At 43.5% G+C, this 16,108-nt stretch overlaps 1 protein-coding gene across 2 annotated transcripts in view; it reads left to right on the top strand.

Annotated features, from left to right (window-relative positions):
• Positions 1 to 16,108, top strand: part of AKAP13 (A-kinase anchoring protein 13) — a 172,430-nt gene that overhangs the window by 11,474 nt on the left and 144,848 nt on the right. For both annotated transcript variants that reach the window (XM_031555334.1, XM_031555333.1), the window contains exon 2: positions 6,526 to 6,621. The gene's annotated coding sequence lies outside the window, so the exon portion shown is untranslated. The remainder of the gene's footprint in view (positions 1 to 6,525; positions 6,622 to 16,108) is intronic.

Raw genomic sequence — 16,108 nt, 5'->3', positions numbered from 1 at the left:
GGGATATGTACATTCACTTCCGCATAAACTGCTCATGCTGTGAGTGCTGATCAAATAGCTAAATTACCACATTTATTGTCACAGTCGATGGGTGATATCTCTGTTGACCTGGTGCTGATAATGCTTTTTTAGATAGGGCTGCAGCTGGGAGCGAGATTGCCCAGCAGTGCAAAAGTCACTGCGGTTGTAAAGCAGCGGGTTGGAGCTGGGCGATGCCACCTCTGTAATGTGACCTGACCCTGGAAACAGCAGCACTTCCCTTGCTTGGACAGCCTTTGGATGTGTCTATTGGGTCTGGATGCAAATATGGCACATGACTGAGGATACAGTGGGTGTTTGCTTTGGAGCATCTCTTGGGACGGTGGTGCTGCTAGAGCAGAGTGCTTCCCATTCACCCTTCCCTTGCTGGTGCAGGGGAGGCGGGTGCATCTTGGTGATTCTGGGAAAACATCATCCCCAGTACAACCCTGCAGCTAGCTGCCAAATTGCTTGAGCTGTTGTGCAACAGCCTGTAATCTGAGTGCCGGGTTGCAGATTTTTGTTGCATCATTAGACCTTCTCTTTCATTATTGGTTTAGGACCATTATACAGATCTCCTTATTTATATAATTAAGCTCTACGTAGTTCTGGTGACAGGTTGTTTTGAGCAATGAAATAATGTAATCCCACAGTGCCTGGCACACCCGGGCAGCCTGGCACTCTGAGCAGCTACTCCATGGGCAGGGGACACTGATTCTCTGGAGGGACACTGATGCTGTGTGGCACTGGGTGGCACTCTTTGTGGTTATGTGGGTGGGGAGGTGATGGTTGCATCCTGGGCGGGTTGCTGCATTTTCTGGGCCCGTCTGTTCCTCTCCCAGCACTTAATCTGTTTCATCTGCAAACAGCCTGGCAAAGAGACCCCAGCTGCTGCCTCCATGGGCTGGGCATGGGGGACCTTGTCCATGGAACCACAACAGCAAGCAGCGTGGGCTTGCACTTAGTGCTTTGTACTAGCACAGCAGGAAAGCATTTCATTTGTGTTCATTTGTCAACACTTGTGTGCTGTTGGAATCACAGAATCATAAAATGGCTTGAGTTGGAAGGGACCTTAAAGCCCACCCAGTTCCAACCCCTGCCTTGGGTTGGTTGCCCTCCACCAGCTCAGGCTGCCCAGGGCCCCATCCAACCCTGAGCTGCCTGGAGCACAGGCACCCACAGCTCTCTGGGTAGCTGTGCCAGGGGCTCACTGCTTTCTGAAGAGATTTCCTCCTAACACCTAACCTAAATCTTGCCTCTTTCAATTTAAAACCATTCCCCTCTGTGCTGTCACTATCAGACCATGTAAAAAGTCGGTCTCCATCTTTTTCATACTCTTCCTTTAAGTAGAGAAAGGAAGTTGGTTGCAATATGTACATGTTTCCATCCTTATCAGAAGGTTTCTAAGTACAGTAATCACTGTTTACTGTCTTCACTTTTTTTTTCCTCTCAAGTTGGAGTACCTCACAACTGCTAATGACTTTGACTTCATTCCAGTGGCCAAGCAGTTCTTTCTCACTCCATTTCTCAACTGAGAATTGGGACAGAAACCACAATTAACTGACAGTTTGGAACAGTGAGAGCATAGGGTTGATGTCATTGCCATGATGTCACAACCATGCTTTGATCAGGGCATTGGACTGGCTGACCTTCGTGAGCCAACCTCATTTATCTCAGTGTCTCATTTGCAGCAACTCTTCCTTTTCTTGAGGTCACGCAGTGCTCTGCAGGGCGACAGGTTGCCTGCCCTGGCTGCCTCAAGCCTGGCTGTTTCAGGGAAAAATAGAGGAGAAGCAAAAAGATCTGTACCAGAATTTGAAAACTTTGTCTCCTGGGAGTGGTTGTGGGCTTGAGATGTTATTGCATCTGTTTGCTTTGGTTTTTAGCTCATTGCTCCAATATGGTTCTCCAGCAGCACAGAGAATGGTGATCTTGCTATGGTGATTCAGTGAAGTGCTAAGGTCCAGCACACCTTAACTTAACACTTAATTCTGAACTCCTAGAGCTAGGTTTTGAAGACTTCCATAGCCAGTCAGCTATGTCCTTACTCTACAAGACCATCTTGTAAAAACAATACTTGCTACTTGGGATGGATGCTGTGACATACATCATTTTAAAGGAGATGAAATCTCTGTAGCAAGACCTAATTTTCCTCTTGGTGTATCAGTGAAAACTCTAATGAGGCACAAAAACACTATTATGCGTTTCATTTTTTTTTTCCTTATAGTTTCTGTCTACAGAATGTAGTGGTGTGGCATGTAGTTGTTTTATTTATTTACTATTATTTTAAAATTCCTAGCTTTTCTTCGTGCGGGTTGTCAAGTTTGATACTGGCCTCTAAACAAAATGTAGCTGTTTGGTTTTGGAGGAACCTGGTGTGTGTGGTAAATGTGATGGCTGCATTCAACCTGCTGTTCTGGTAAACATTTAGTGTGATGCTGTAGTTCGTGGATACTCTTTGCCTTTACATCTGTCCAAAATAAAGCAGATTTTAGGGAAAGGATCTTTTATTTTCATGTTTATTTTGCCCGTGTGTGTCCATAACTATAGGAAATGGTTTTGTCTCACTGAATTGCATGGCTGCTAGGATGCTGCTGCTCCTGTCCAGCTTTGGTGGGACCTGCTTGGCTTTCCCTGTGGTCAGTGGGGAAGAAGTTGGTGCTGTGAAGGTGGCTTCATAGCATGTGAAATGCCTTGTCCAGCCTCCCTTCCCTAAGGAATTAGGAAGCATAGCTCAGACCAACTTCCAAAATGTCAGCCAGCTTCTCCTGGAAGCCCAGTAGAGGCAGGGAAAGGACTTCCTATGGTGTGAATATCATGATGCTTAAGTATAAGCTATGTATTAAAAGCAACAAGGTAGCAGCATGCAGACATGGATCCAGTAGCTGAGCTTTCCTTGACATCATTTGATATGTAATTGTAGGGAGATTGTGTATCATGCAACAGCCAAAACCTGGAAATACTGCAGAGGTTTGTTTGGGTGTCTTGGCTATCAAAAGGTCCCAGCCATATGAAGTAATCCCAAATAATCAGCATTTCATCTCCCAGACCATTAGTGCCCTGTTCCTGGTGCTGTGTTTTTGAGTTTGCTAAAGCTTCGTTATGGCAATTACAAACAGATGGTGAGATAACTCATTTTATGTGTCAAAACTATCAGTTTGCAGAGGGGAAAAAACAAACAAACTGTGTAATGCTTCTCAGAAGAAGAAATTGGATTTGTGTTCAGGGGAAAATTAAACAAAAAACAAAAAACAAAAGAAGAAAGAAAGCAAGTAGGAAGTAGTTTCTCTCTGGCCATGTTTTGGAAGCTCTCTGATTGACTTGGCTCTGCTGAAGAAGCAGCTGAGCACTGGAGACCTTGGGGTCTGCATGCTTGGGTTCTGCTGAACCTTCAGGAGAGCCATGCTGGCCCCTGCCCCCCTTTCAGCTCTCCATCCCCCAGCTGGCTGCTCCTAAACGTGTTTTAGACGCAGATAACTCTCTTGTGCTGTGTTTACAGCCCCTGACATTGACTTCATTTATGAATGAGTAGTGAGTACCTTGTACTGCTTGGCTCCTCTGCCTGTAAAGATGCAGATCACCCTTAAGTCATTAGGCTTATTATTTATTTTTCTCTAAGGTAATTACATATGTAACTATCCCATTCCTCAGCACTGTTTACCTTCTCTCTTTAAGAACGTAGATAGCCATAATGCTGTCCTTATCCACCCGCACACTTCATCACTCAGCATTGATGGGCAAATTCTGCATTTGCCATCTCAGTATGAATGGAGAGGAACCACAGGAAATCAGCCCTCAGTTCTGTCTTGACAAATAAGGTCTTTTTCCTCTCTTTTCATTAAATTCAAGCGGAACACGTTCTGTAAAGGTGAGTATCAAAGGGACTTTTCTATATATTCCCATTTATGTTAAGTGAGCACTGTGAGATGTTGTGCTACTTGCAGTGTCACTGTGGGCCCTTTTGGGCAGAAATCACTCGGTTATGGAGTCAGAATGGAGGAGTGCTGACAGAGGTATAGGAACCTTTTATAAGTGATGCTGTTTTCTATATTTACTTGCAAACATCATGTATTTGTACATGCTAGTTAAAACTTGAAAAGAGATTTTATCTCCAGCTATTTTCCTTCAATAAACTTTTTTCCCCCCCATTTAATATACTTTTTAACTTTTCCTCATTGTCATAGCCTAGAGAATTTGCTGTGGAAAGAGATTTGCTTGAACTGACATCTGTTCCTTGCACTGTTGCTGCCTGGCAGGGTAGCCATGGGCAAACCCCTTTGCTGGCTGCATGTCATCATCTTCCTGTAATGATGTGGAAGAGATTTTATGTTTTCTTCCTTGTTAAGCAATACGAACACAGCTATAGGATGTAATTTTTTTAAAAAAGTGTATTGTTTAAGATGCACATAAGAGAGGGGATGTCTGTGTTTGTCAGAGCTGGGAAATTATTTCACAGTAGAGGATGAGGAGAAATCCATATGGGAAAACCCTTCTAAAATGAGTCTACTTACATATGCAGGAGTTATCTCGATGCATTTCCGTGGAAAGGAGAAACCTTTGGGCAGTAAGTTCCTTGATTTGGACAGCTTTACAGAGTGTGCAGGCTTTTTACATACAGAACTAGAAATATAAGGCTTGTTAATATTCTTTGCACCTGCTTGTGCTAAACTGAAAACTCCTCCAGAATGAACTCAAACAGAAAGCCCCAAAAGAGTAATGTCTTACTGCAAAGCTGGTTGATTTTCTCCTCTTGCTAATACTTTCCAAGTCATAAACATCCCAGTGAGTGTTGCATGTGCGCCTCCATATACACACCCTCATTCCTTAATGGGTATGATGAAAAACCTGCAGTGATTCACTGCACACTCACTGTGTATTTACCAGTGTTATCTCTGCCCATAGTGCTTGCCAGCTTACAGGAGTAGCAGTAGAGCTTGCTGAAGCTCTGTGGTATTGAAAGCCAAGTTATCAGCCTCGCAAACAAGTGAAACCGCCGCGTTGTTGTAGTGTATGCCTTGCAGAGAGCTGCTGATCATCACACTCTGATCAACGTGAGATCACTACCAGGAGCCTTGGGTTAATGTTTCTTACTTAATGTAGTTAATCATCACCTTATCAAACTTAACCATGCTTCAACGTGCGGTTCTGAAAGAGCTCTGCAGAAATGCTGGAGGGAAGTGCCAGTCTGTTTGCTTCGGACTGGGAGGGAGGTTTTTACCGGTTAATGAATCCAAAGGAGGTTTGCTTCTTCTGCGTGGTACTGGAGAGTTCGGGTAGTTCTTTCAGCTCAGAAGTTTGCCATGGAAATGTAATTTAGAAATGTGATACCAGAATAAGGAGTTACGGGCTCCTTATTTTTCCCTCTTTTCCTTGCTGCTTTAAGAGGAGCAAGAGGGTAAGCTTTTTTCCTTTTTCCAATTTGAAACAGTCTGTGCTGAAGTGTCTATGGAACTTTTCTGCCTGCAGTGGCCTGTGGTGCCTTGCAAAGTGCTGTCCCGGTCCCTCAGCAGGAGCCCATCAGCAGAATTAAGGGAAATTTTAGTACCAATGCTCACAAAAAACTTTGTGTACAACTGATGTGGCAGAGTTCAGGTTCTGCTGTGCCTCTGCGGGTGAATGGAGGGGGCTTGTTTTGCAGTGCTCCATCTCCTAGCTTTTACCTTCCCCAGCCAATTCATGGAGCACAGCTGATTTTCTAGCTGCTAGTAAGCTTTGCCATTGTTCCTGAGATGCTTGCTATTGTGCTTTTGGGCTGTGCAGACAGCATAGGGGCACTGTCTCTGGTAGAGCAGGTGGCATGTGCTTGCGTTGGGTGCTGTGTGCCTACCCACAAACATTGCTGGTGTGGCAATGAAATGGTGGTCAGACATGCCTCAGTGACTGTCATTTAGGTAATCCAATCTCTCACACGACATTTAATACACAAAATCACAACCTGTACTCTTTCTTGATATGCCATTCAGTTCTTTTAACTGCTCTTTCCAGGTGTGCTCCATAGAGCAGGCTTAGCCCTGGGGCTGGGGCAGGAAATCTGCCTGTGGAGAAGTGCAGGCTGCCCATCAGGGTTTGGCAGAGGCTCGCTGGTAGATTACGGACTTCATCAGCCAACTCTCACTGGCCATCAACCTGTATTGGGTGCTTTTTGTCTTCTCTAACATGCCTTGTGATAATGGGGGTACCCAACTACTTTGAAGGGGCTAAGATAGGTATAGGGGGATGAATTTGCAGGATTTCACGTTCAAGATACCAGTAACAGATACCAACCCATCTGTACTGTGGAGGGGGACAGGGCAGGATCAAGCCCAGTCCCGCAGATGGGTTTCATGCTGCCCTCATATAAGCCTGGGAGCAGGCCACTGCCCAGAGCTGCATTCAGAGGCTACTGTCTCCTATGTGGCCACAAGGCACAGGTTGGCGGATGGCTTCTGTACCGCAGGTGTGGGGCAGGTGTACATTCTCAGGACAGGCCTTGTTGCACCCTGGTGACTCCTCCTTCTTCTCTTGCAGGAGCTGAACCTCGAGTCCTGCTCTGCTGCTCTATGCTCACTTGGGAAAGGCCCAGAAGGACATCTCGGACTGTTGGTGCTGCTTCATGCAGTTCAAGTAAGTTCACATGTTTTTGACAGCTCTTGGGTACAAGCGAATGCTGAGGCGATGTGTTTTGGGGAATGGGTTTGCCTGCTGGATGGCAAGAGGGGATGAGGATATCAAAGCATTATGACAAGCAAATTTGACACACAAAAATAAAAAGGTATTGAATGGTACAAAGAGTGCTGAAGGTGCTGGTGAAGAATTACCTTTGAGACTTCATCTCTCACAAGTGAACTCACGGCTTGATTCATACTGCAGTTATACGTGTTCTTACTGTTCCATTGAGCGTATGCCACGGTGTGAAACAGTCCATAGCACTTAAGGCACCAGCTGCTCTTCCCTATTATTTTAAGGCACTGTGCACCTGTCCCTGGGGGTAGACAGGTGGTTATGGTGTTCTCAGCCTGAGGGTTTCTCCAGAAGCTGCTGGGGATGGCAGTTGGGGCACACAGGGCTCCTGCCAGGGGAGCATGGCTCGTTGCGAGCCCCTTGTGAGCCACGTGTGCTTCCTGCTCCATCCTGCAGTGCTCCACGTGTTCGTTCAGTGCTGCTTTTTCAGTTCCCATAACCTCTCTATGTGGTGAACCACATCAGGGATCTGACTTGCAAGATGGCATGTAGCTACTGCAGGACTGTCAGGAACTGTTGTGTCTCATGCAGTTATACTCGTTTTCTCCAAAAATACTTAGGTTGAAAAAAAACTGTTAGCCTAAAGCAAAGAAACTGTGGGAGTCTTCTTTGGAAACGGGTGCTTGCAGTGCTTGGCCTCTGTCAGAGGGTTGTTTTCTCCTCTTGTGTGTGTAACCTGTTTACCTTCTGCAGAGTCTCACATTTTCCATGGCTGTGCCCAAGATGACTGGTGCAAAGCAGTGTGGTTAACAATGCTGGGCCCAAATCGTTTGGCAGTGTTGTAGCAACAGCTGGGTGGATTAATCATAAGCTGCTGCTGTGCTAGGGAGACAAGTATTTATTGCCATTATTTTGGTTTCCTTTTTTTTAGATGGGGTTAGGTAGGGGTGTTTTACCTATTTGCAGATTTTGAGGAAAAAAAAATAATTAAGTCTTAGAATCGTGGGTGAAATTATGAATGAAGCCTTTATTGGGAAAGCATTCCTTTGAGGATGTGGCTGTCAGAGGGCTGGTCCCTGCATCCATCATGAGTTCAGATCATTAGCTGGATGTGCTGCACATGGCTAGTGGAAGAATGCAATACATGAGTTTCTGTATTAGACAAGTGGTTTGCTGTTTGGTTTGCCACCAGATCAGGCTGCCCAGGGCCTCATCCAGCCTGGCAACCATAGATGGGGCATCTACAGCTATATCTACAGGCAAGCTATTCCAGTGCCTCATTACCCTTCTGAGTAGTTTCTTTACTTCCTGTTAAATTCTGGAGCACAGGAGCATGCACTGAGCGGTGCCTGCTGCAAAGGAAGGTGCAAAGGTTTCCAGTTGCAGGCAGTGAGTGCTGCTTCCCTGGCCCTCTGGGAACCAACATCTGCACCACAGCTGCTTTCAGGTGTGTGTTCTCTGATGGGTCTGGAAAAAAACTAAACTTGAGTTTAGGAGCAGCTTTCCTTATTCCTCAAAGTCTTCCCTCTTTTTGGCTGCTGGTCCAGTGTTTCCCTAACTGTGCTTGTAATGATGATCCCTTCGTTTAATTCATGGTTACTGCCTCATGAACTTCACGTTAATGGAATCTGTAACATTTAAAATAGCTGCATAACTTGATGAAAAACAAACAAAAAACCCCAAGAAATATCAATAATAAAGGGATGCATTTCCACTCCACAAATTTAATCCTGTATTATAACATAATTGTGCAGAACTGCCTGGCTGGTGAACAGCTGCACAGCGTGGGCTCTTGGTTCTGCATAGCTGCTTGTTCCTGAGCTGGGGTAATAAATGATTTACTGGTGTGGCTGCAACCTGTGGGCATTAACCCATTGGGCTCCTGAGGGGACAACCTGAAAGCTTGCTTTGTGAGGGCTGCTGGAAGCAATGATCTCAGGTGCAAAGCTGGATGTCTGTTTGCAAAACTTGCTTTATTGCTTGTGGGCTAGTTGCCAAAGGGTTGGATGCAGGGGGTGAGGTGGTGATATTGAGTAGAATCTCTGTTCATTTGAATTTGTTTGATTTTGTTTTTAATTTAATTTTCAGATTTCTGTGTATACTCTCTTATCTCTGCTTTAGAGATGTGATACTCTGTTGCTTTGGGTTTTGCTTTTTGTGGTACCTTCCCTGCATGCTGTATACTTAATGCAGTGTCTTACAAACTGCAACTCTACTTTTTTCTCTCTGGCAATGAGTACCAGAGGACTCCATCAGTTGCTGGAAGTGGGTCAATGATGTACATTTTTCAAGACTGGCTCAGATGGGATGCTCCAGTAAAACAAGCTGATTCTGTGTCTACCTGAATAAAGTACACTTTTTGCTATGATGTTTTTCCTATAATTGCGCGAGTTGAAAGAAACAGATCACTTAAGAGAAAACAGCCCCTAATTTTGTATTCCCTTCCCATCATCTTTCACCTGGCTTTGTGTATCTGGAGGCACTGTATAGCATCTTTTTTTCTTTTTCTTTTTTTTCCAAAGGTAACTATAGTCCTGTTCCTTCTGTTTTGGTTGCCCAGCTTTGGGATGGTCTCTGTTAATGCAGAAAATGCTGAATGTACTTGTCCTTTGAAAACCTGTGCTTCTCAAGAAGTTCCCTTAAGAACTTAAAGTCAATAATTGCTTTTATAAACAAAGTATTTAATCTTTGAGGACTTCCCTAGGATTTACTCCCATCGTGTGTATTCAAGCTACACACTGTATTAAAGGCTATCATCTGAATACTCATTTACTCATTTGAAGAGGCACCTAGAAGGACTGCTAAGGATTTCTGGCAGTTAATACTTGAGCCTGAGATAAATGTTTCGTGCCTACGTGAAACAGCTGCCCCAGAACCTGTTGGAGGACTTAATTTGAGTATAAACATACGTGTGCTTTTGCATACATGCTGCACTATAATTCAAGTTGACTGTTAGTTCTTAACTTTATTAGGATGTAGCTACTTGAGCTGAAGATAGAGCCTGTGCTTTTTATTTTATTACAGCTACATGGTAGCTACTTATAAAATGCTGCTTGGGTTTTAGGAATCGGTATCTTAATTACTGTTTGCCATTAGTAATATTTTTCAAGTACCAATTGACAAGTGAGGGCAGTTGTATCTTGTTACAAGTGGATTGGTTGACAATATGTGTGTGTTGTAAAATGTGAAATGAATCGCCCTGTGCTGATGACCCTTGTACATTTACAGGAGACTGGTCTTTATGATACACAAATAGATTCCGGACACAGGAAAGAGGCTTATGACAAGAGGATGAGATCAGTTTGTATAATTAGAGCTAGCTAATAATCCTTTTACTCTCTGTTGTTTCAACTTCTACAGTGTCTTTGTTTCTTTGAAACTGGGCATGTGGAGCATAGGGTGATAACCACAGTGATTTTTGTGTGGTTTTTATATCTAACGATGGCAGTGTGTGTTTTGGGAGTGATTGCTGCCTTCCTTTGCTGGGCCTGGGGGATATTGCTGCTTTGGCTTACCCCACATGGCTTGATCCCCTTCCAGGGTTTGGGTGGTAAGGTGGGAGCCCCAAAAACCGCAGCCCTGTCCTGCAGGCTGGGCTCCGGCCCATTAACAGCGTGGGTCCATTGGTGCCAACAAGAAGCCAAGCTACATTAAGCAAAGCAAGTTAATCTATATCCAGAGCATTTTATTAAATCATCAGTCAATTAAATCAGTGACGCTCTGCTAGCTTTCGTTCCAGTGAGGCTCTGCATGCAGTTATTAAGCTGTTGCTGTAGCAACTCTTGGCCTTCTGTTGGTGGGGCCTGCTGCATGGGGAAGGCTGCAGTGCTGAGCTCTCCAATAGCATTTAACATTTAGGGCTGATTTTTTCAGTTAAATTCATTCCTTTTCCATCCTTTACTGGGGAAGGAGTGTGTCATGAAGTTGCATCTCTTTCTGGTGCTGCTAAAGCTGTCTGCATGCACCTGGTTGCGGCGGGGACTCCAAGACCTGCCAGTGGTCCTTTGGAGGTGAGGACAGCAGGGCCAGGCCAATACGAAACGTGTTTACATCTCCTTTCCGTTGCTTGCAGCCAAATGGAACTCCTCTGTGTCTATAATTGAATGGCAACATATGGTTTTGTTTGCAGACAGGACGCAGCTGGCAGGCAGCATCACCTGTGGAAATGATGGAGGAGGGATTTTTTTTATAAGGAATCAATTTAGTTACAAAACCGAACCTTCAGCAAGTTACATGAATTCAGGTGGTTGTACACAAATATCTGGGGTTTTATGATCAATATCTCCATCCTCAGCTGCAATGGCACACGCTGTGCTGCCCTGCACTCATACCCCGATTGCTGCCATGTGCTTGAGATGCAGCTCCTCATCTCCTCTCCCTTTTCTACAGTCAGAGGCTTTTGCTAGTGGTATTGTTTACCTGTGTGTTTGTGAGATAACTTTTGAATGGGTTACTTGCTTGATTCCTCTAGCCTCCTATTTCTGGCTAGCTAAAATATCATGCGTTAATATAGCTACGAAGAAAGTCATTCTGCATTTAGTATTGTAATGCCTGGAAGCATGTACATTCATCTTCTGCCACAGAATCACAGAATGTCAGGGTAAAGTTTATTTTAGTTGCTGCAATTGCTGCTTGATTTATACAAATTTTTCCCTGCATACAGCTGAAGAATTGGGTCATTGGTTTATTTCTCCTGCCTAAACAGAATGCTTATTGGTTTTGCTCTGTTTTTTATTTTATTTTTTATTCAATCTGCTTGCACATTAGAGGGCGTTAATACATCAATTAGAAAGGTAGTTCATTTTGTGAATGGTGACTTCTGGCATACGTTCAGAATGAATGAAAATAGTGGGGCAAATTATGTGAACAATTCATTCTTTCTTTCACCTAATACTGAAGAGTGAAAGCAAGTTACTGCTGATTTAAACTGTGCAGGAGGATACCTAGAAAAAATATAGTAGGCAAGACAATGTGAGTAAAATTAAAATTGTTTGTTTCTATTTTCAGACTTATTGCTACAGTTGAAGAAAAAAAAATACATAAACCAAAACAAGAATGGCTTTGTTTCAAATTTTAATTATGTTAGAATAAAAATGCAAGGAGACAATTGATGGGTAATACAATTTGGTAATTTATGTATCACTCCTGAGAAAAAGGGAATATTCTAATGTAGTGATTCCCATGACATTAGGGGAGAGCAGTTAACTTGGGAAAGATGTTGCTATTCTAGTTCTTTGCATGAAATTCAGGGCTCCAGCGGGGATCTGTCTGCATGTGGCCAGCTTGTCCCACGCTTGCTGTTTCTTACTGCCTTTGTTTATCTTGTGTAGCTTAGAACATGAGTGCTTTGGGGGCTGAAACCCAATCCTCCTGATATTTCTGAGCACTTCATAAACTAACATTTTGTGAAAACAGAGTGTGTGGGAGTGTGAGGACATGGTGCTTTGTTGGGTGAGGTTCAGTGGTTGGACTGCGTGTAGTGCCAGCAAGCACTGAGCAGATCCAAATGGGTTCAGATAAATGTGCTGTGTAATCCCTGGATTTCTTTAAACTCTTTTACAGCTTATGGGTTGTTTGTTTAAAGAGGAAGGATCTGAGGATTGGTTGTAAGGCATTGTAATGAAGGTTACCCCACCATGTGTGTATCTATTGGTGGTAATGTTGCAGTGCAAAGGAAAATCTGCTGATGACTGGCTTTCTGAAAGATAGGGCTTCTCTAATTTCTATGGGATGTATGTAGTGTGAACTACCTAGAGTGTTACTCTAGATACTTGAAGGCATGAAGTTCAGTCCTTACAAGGTCCAGAGTCCTTATGCTCAGAACAATTTGCATGAAGCAAATTTTGTGACATTTTGACAAAAAAAATCCTCCCTATGACTTTCAGCATGACAGTGCTGGGATGCAGAGCTCCTTACAATTGGAAAGTCATCCTGCTTTCTCTGCATTTCTGCTTATCTATTCAAATGCTTTCCGTGAGATCTGTAACTTCATCAGTGTGTATTTTGGCTGTCCCCTCCCTCCCGCGACCACGAGCTCTTTATGGCTGAGACTGTTTTTGTACAGTTGGGAGTGCGTGCTTCAGGCTCAGAAAGTACAGATCACTGTTTCCAGTGTCAAAAATAAGTGTTGAGATGAAGATGAGATTCAGCAGAGCTTAAACTTGAGGAATATCTAAAATGAAAGCATAAAAAAAAAAAAAGCTTAACTTGAAGCATGAAAAGCTTGAAGACCTCAAAGACTTAAGATTGAAGTGTATATTATCACATATATGATGTATAAGGAAGAGGAGATGGAAGAGGTAGACTTGCACGGAGATACCAAATTGTTTCAGTGCCTCTCCTTGTTCCTGCCCATCCTATTGCTTTCCTTTCTGACTGGGGGAAAAAAAAAAGAGCAAGTGTGAATGTGACATGATGGGAAAATCTCAAGGCCATTTTGTTAACTCTGAGCTGTGCTGTGTGCACAGACCTTCAGTGTTATCCGTGCAGGGCCATAGGTATGGCTTTCAGTTTTGTCCTTAAGATACACGTTGTGATGCCTGTAAGAAATAAGCCAACTAATTAAGGTGAAATTAAATAGCATCTGGGAAAAGTAGATGGAGAGTATTTATTATTTAGGTACGTGGTGTTCGTATCCCTTCCTGCTCCCTCTGCTTGTTTGTAAACTCTTCAGGGCAGGAACTTTGTTTGCATTGACGTTTTCTACAGCACGCAAGCTGATGGGGGCCCTGATCCTGGCTAAGGTTTTCGGAACCATAGTAAAGCAAATAAATGCTGCTCTTTTCACTTCTTGTCAGTTAATACCATATCCAAAGAAATCAAACACAGTAGTTTGTTTTCTTCCATGGCATATGTGGAATAACACAGAATTTCTCCAGAAGAGGCTGTAATAACACTAACTGTATTAGTTCTTCAATGCTTAGCGGAGCAGAAAGATATCCTCCCCATTCTGGGAAGACTTAAATAGCTTTCAGTTTTACTGACTTATGCAGTTATTTATAATGCCTGAAACCTCTGCTGCTCTTAAGAGCTGGAACCTGGACTTTTATTTCACGTCCTGCTTTAAAACTTGCAAACACGAGGGGATTTCACTGTGGTATCCTAAGGGGAAAAGCCTAATAGAATTCCAGAAGCATTGCAAGATGGATGTCTGGATGGCCATAAAGCATGGCATTAAAAAAATATCTGAAAGATGCAAGTATTTTCAACAAGGAGTACGAATGTTTTAAGTACAGGCAACCACTAATGGAAGAAAAGAACTGTACATCTTGGGACATCCGAGTGTGCCCACAGGTAATTAATTGTACATGCAGGAAGACAGTGTGAATTTGTGTCAGACTAATTTGTTTTGTTCACTTTCTGTAAATGCTTTGGTGAATGGGTTTAGAGGGGAGGCTGTCCTTCCTTCTGTAAATAACAGGGATCTTCACTTAGTCCTATAGATGACACATTAAACTTGTGAGATGGGCAGTTGTGGGGCTGCAAGATCCCTCAGTGGCTGTGTAGTAAGAACCATCTTCTGTGTGACTGAGACATGGTAGAAATACTTCTCTCCAGTTGCGTTTTCATAAGGCAATTATATGATACTTAGGCAGATGTCGAGTGGTGCCAGAGATGTACGTGGAATGGTGCTGATGAAATGCTTTGGTTGAGCAGTCTGAGAGGGAAATGAAGTCTTATGCTGCGAAAGGCATTTGCAGTGGTTGCTGGACTTGCAGTGAATGTGGAATCAATTTGTGTAATTTTAGCCCTGGTGGAAGCACACTTCTTGAGGAATGCAGCTGATCCTGCAACCTTTATCAGCCCGTGAGGCTGAGCATGTTTGAGATGTCCTGTGGTGAGCCAGTCTGTTTTGTGTGTCTTCTAGGATTTTCCTTTAATCTAAGCTCTGTTGCAGGGTGATGAGGAAACAAGTGCCAGGCTCTTGGCCAATATTTTGATTTCGAAAAGGAGAAGATAAGGTAAATATGCTGTTCTTTGAGGGATGGAGATGCTCTCACCACTCCTGGTGCCATGAGATGGGTTTTAGTGGGTGCAGACTGCATTTTGGGTGCTGTGACCATGTGGTCTGCTGGAGGCTTAGCAGAACCAGGCAGGTCCTCACATTCCTATTTCCACCCGTGGAGACTGCTTGCTCGAAGTGACAATACCCAAATACCCAATACCCAAAGCACAGCCTTGGTCTGTGTAAAGGTTGCAAGGCTGCTTCCCCCAGCATCAGGGAGCATGGTGCTGAAATTCCTTTTGCTCACTTGGAAACGTTTGGCTCTCTGTGTAGTCACAGCTTCGGAAGCTGCCTCAAGAGACAGTGTTCAGAGTAGTTACATTGCCTGCTCCAGCACTGTGACAAATAGCATTTGGGGACAGAGCTGAGCCCTTCCAGTTGGCAGTAACTGGCACGATCACTTTCTTTTTGATTCTGTAAGCAGATCCTAGGTCGAGCGCGTGCAACAATTGTTTCTGATAGAATACATCAGCGTGTTTCACTGCAGGCTGCATGTGCCCTGCCTGCAGAAAGCAAGCTGCTCTTCCTGTGAGGTTTTCTCTAGAATTTATGTGTGGGACTCCTAAGTATACTCTTCATTTTTTTTTCTGGCTTGACTTGATGATGGAGAAGGTGCATTTTTCTTTCTTTGCAACGTGAACTGTAGCAGGTTGAAGGCTTTCAAACAAGGATGGAGGTGGGGTTGTTATTTGCCCTTTCTTGTCGGCTTGGCTCTCAAAGCAGTTCATTTACAGTCCAACTCCGTACCTCACAACAGGGCCAGGCTTTCTCTCTGCAGTTTGCATTGTCTGATAAGGGCAGGTGTGGTGCTTCTTGTCCAAAAATTAGAAACTGCTTTCTGGGGAGCAGAGCAGGCATCAACTCAGAGGATGACCTCCTCTAATCTATACAGACCTGCTCTAATCTGTGAGTCTTCCTCTAATCAATACAGAAAAAAATGTTTTAGAGCTTTTTATTTTTCAACACCAAAGAGCCTTGCTTCCTCCCCCCCTCCTCCCTTTTTTAATTTTATATTTAAAGCAGCCCAAATTAAATTAGGATCCTTATGAATCTTGCTCTAATAATTACCATCAGAGTCTTTTGTTTTCATTTACTTTTCGTTTTCCTTACTAAGTTGCTTTTTTTCAGAGGCTGCCTGCCTACCCACTGGCTGGAGAAGCTAACATCCAGAGACTTACTTTTAGTCCTCTGCTGATGTGAAACAGTCATTCAGACTTATCTGTCACTCTGTTTTTCTCATATGTTTTTGCCAGAGCACTTCCTAACAAGATAAAATATCTTCAGAACTTGCTTGTCTCCTTGCAAATGAAGTTTGCTTTGAAAAATTGGGCTGACATATATATTATGAAATATTAAATTTCATTTAAGCCATTGATATGAAGACTTCTAGTAAGATAAAAGGGGGAAATCTTCCTGCAAGAAGTA

This window comes from Meleagris gallopavo, chromosome 12 (genome assembly GCF_000146605.3).
Source record: "Meleagris gallopavo isolate NT-WF06-2002-E0010 breed Aviagen turkey brand Nicholas breeding stock chromosome 12, Turkey_5.1, whole genome shotgun sequence".
In the NCBI taxonomy this organism is placed as follows: domain Eukaryota; kingdom Metazoa; phylum Chordata; class Aves; order Galliformes; family Phasianidae; genus Meleagris; species Meleagris gallopavo.
Note: the sequence above shows the minus strand (reverse complement) of the source record. Positions and strands in the feature narration are given on the sequence as shown.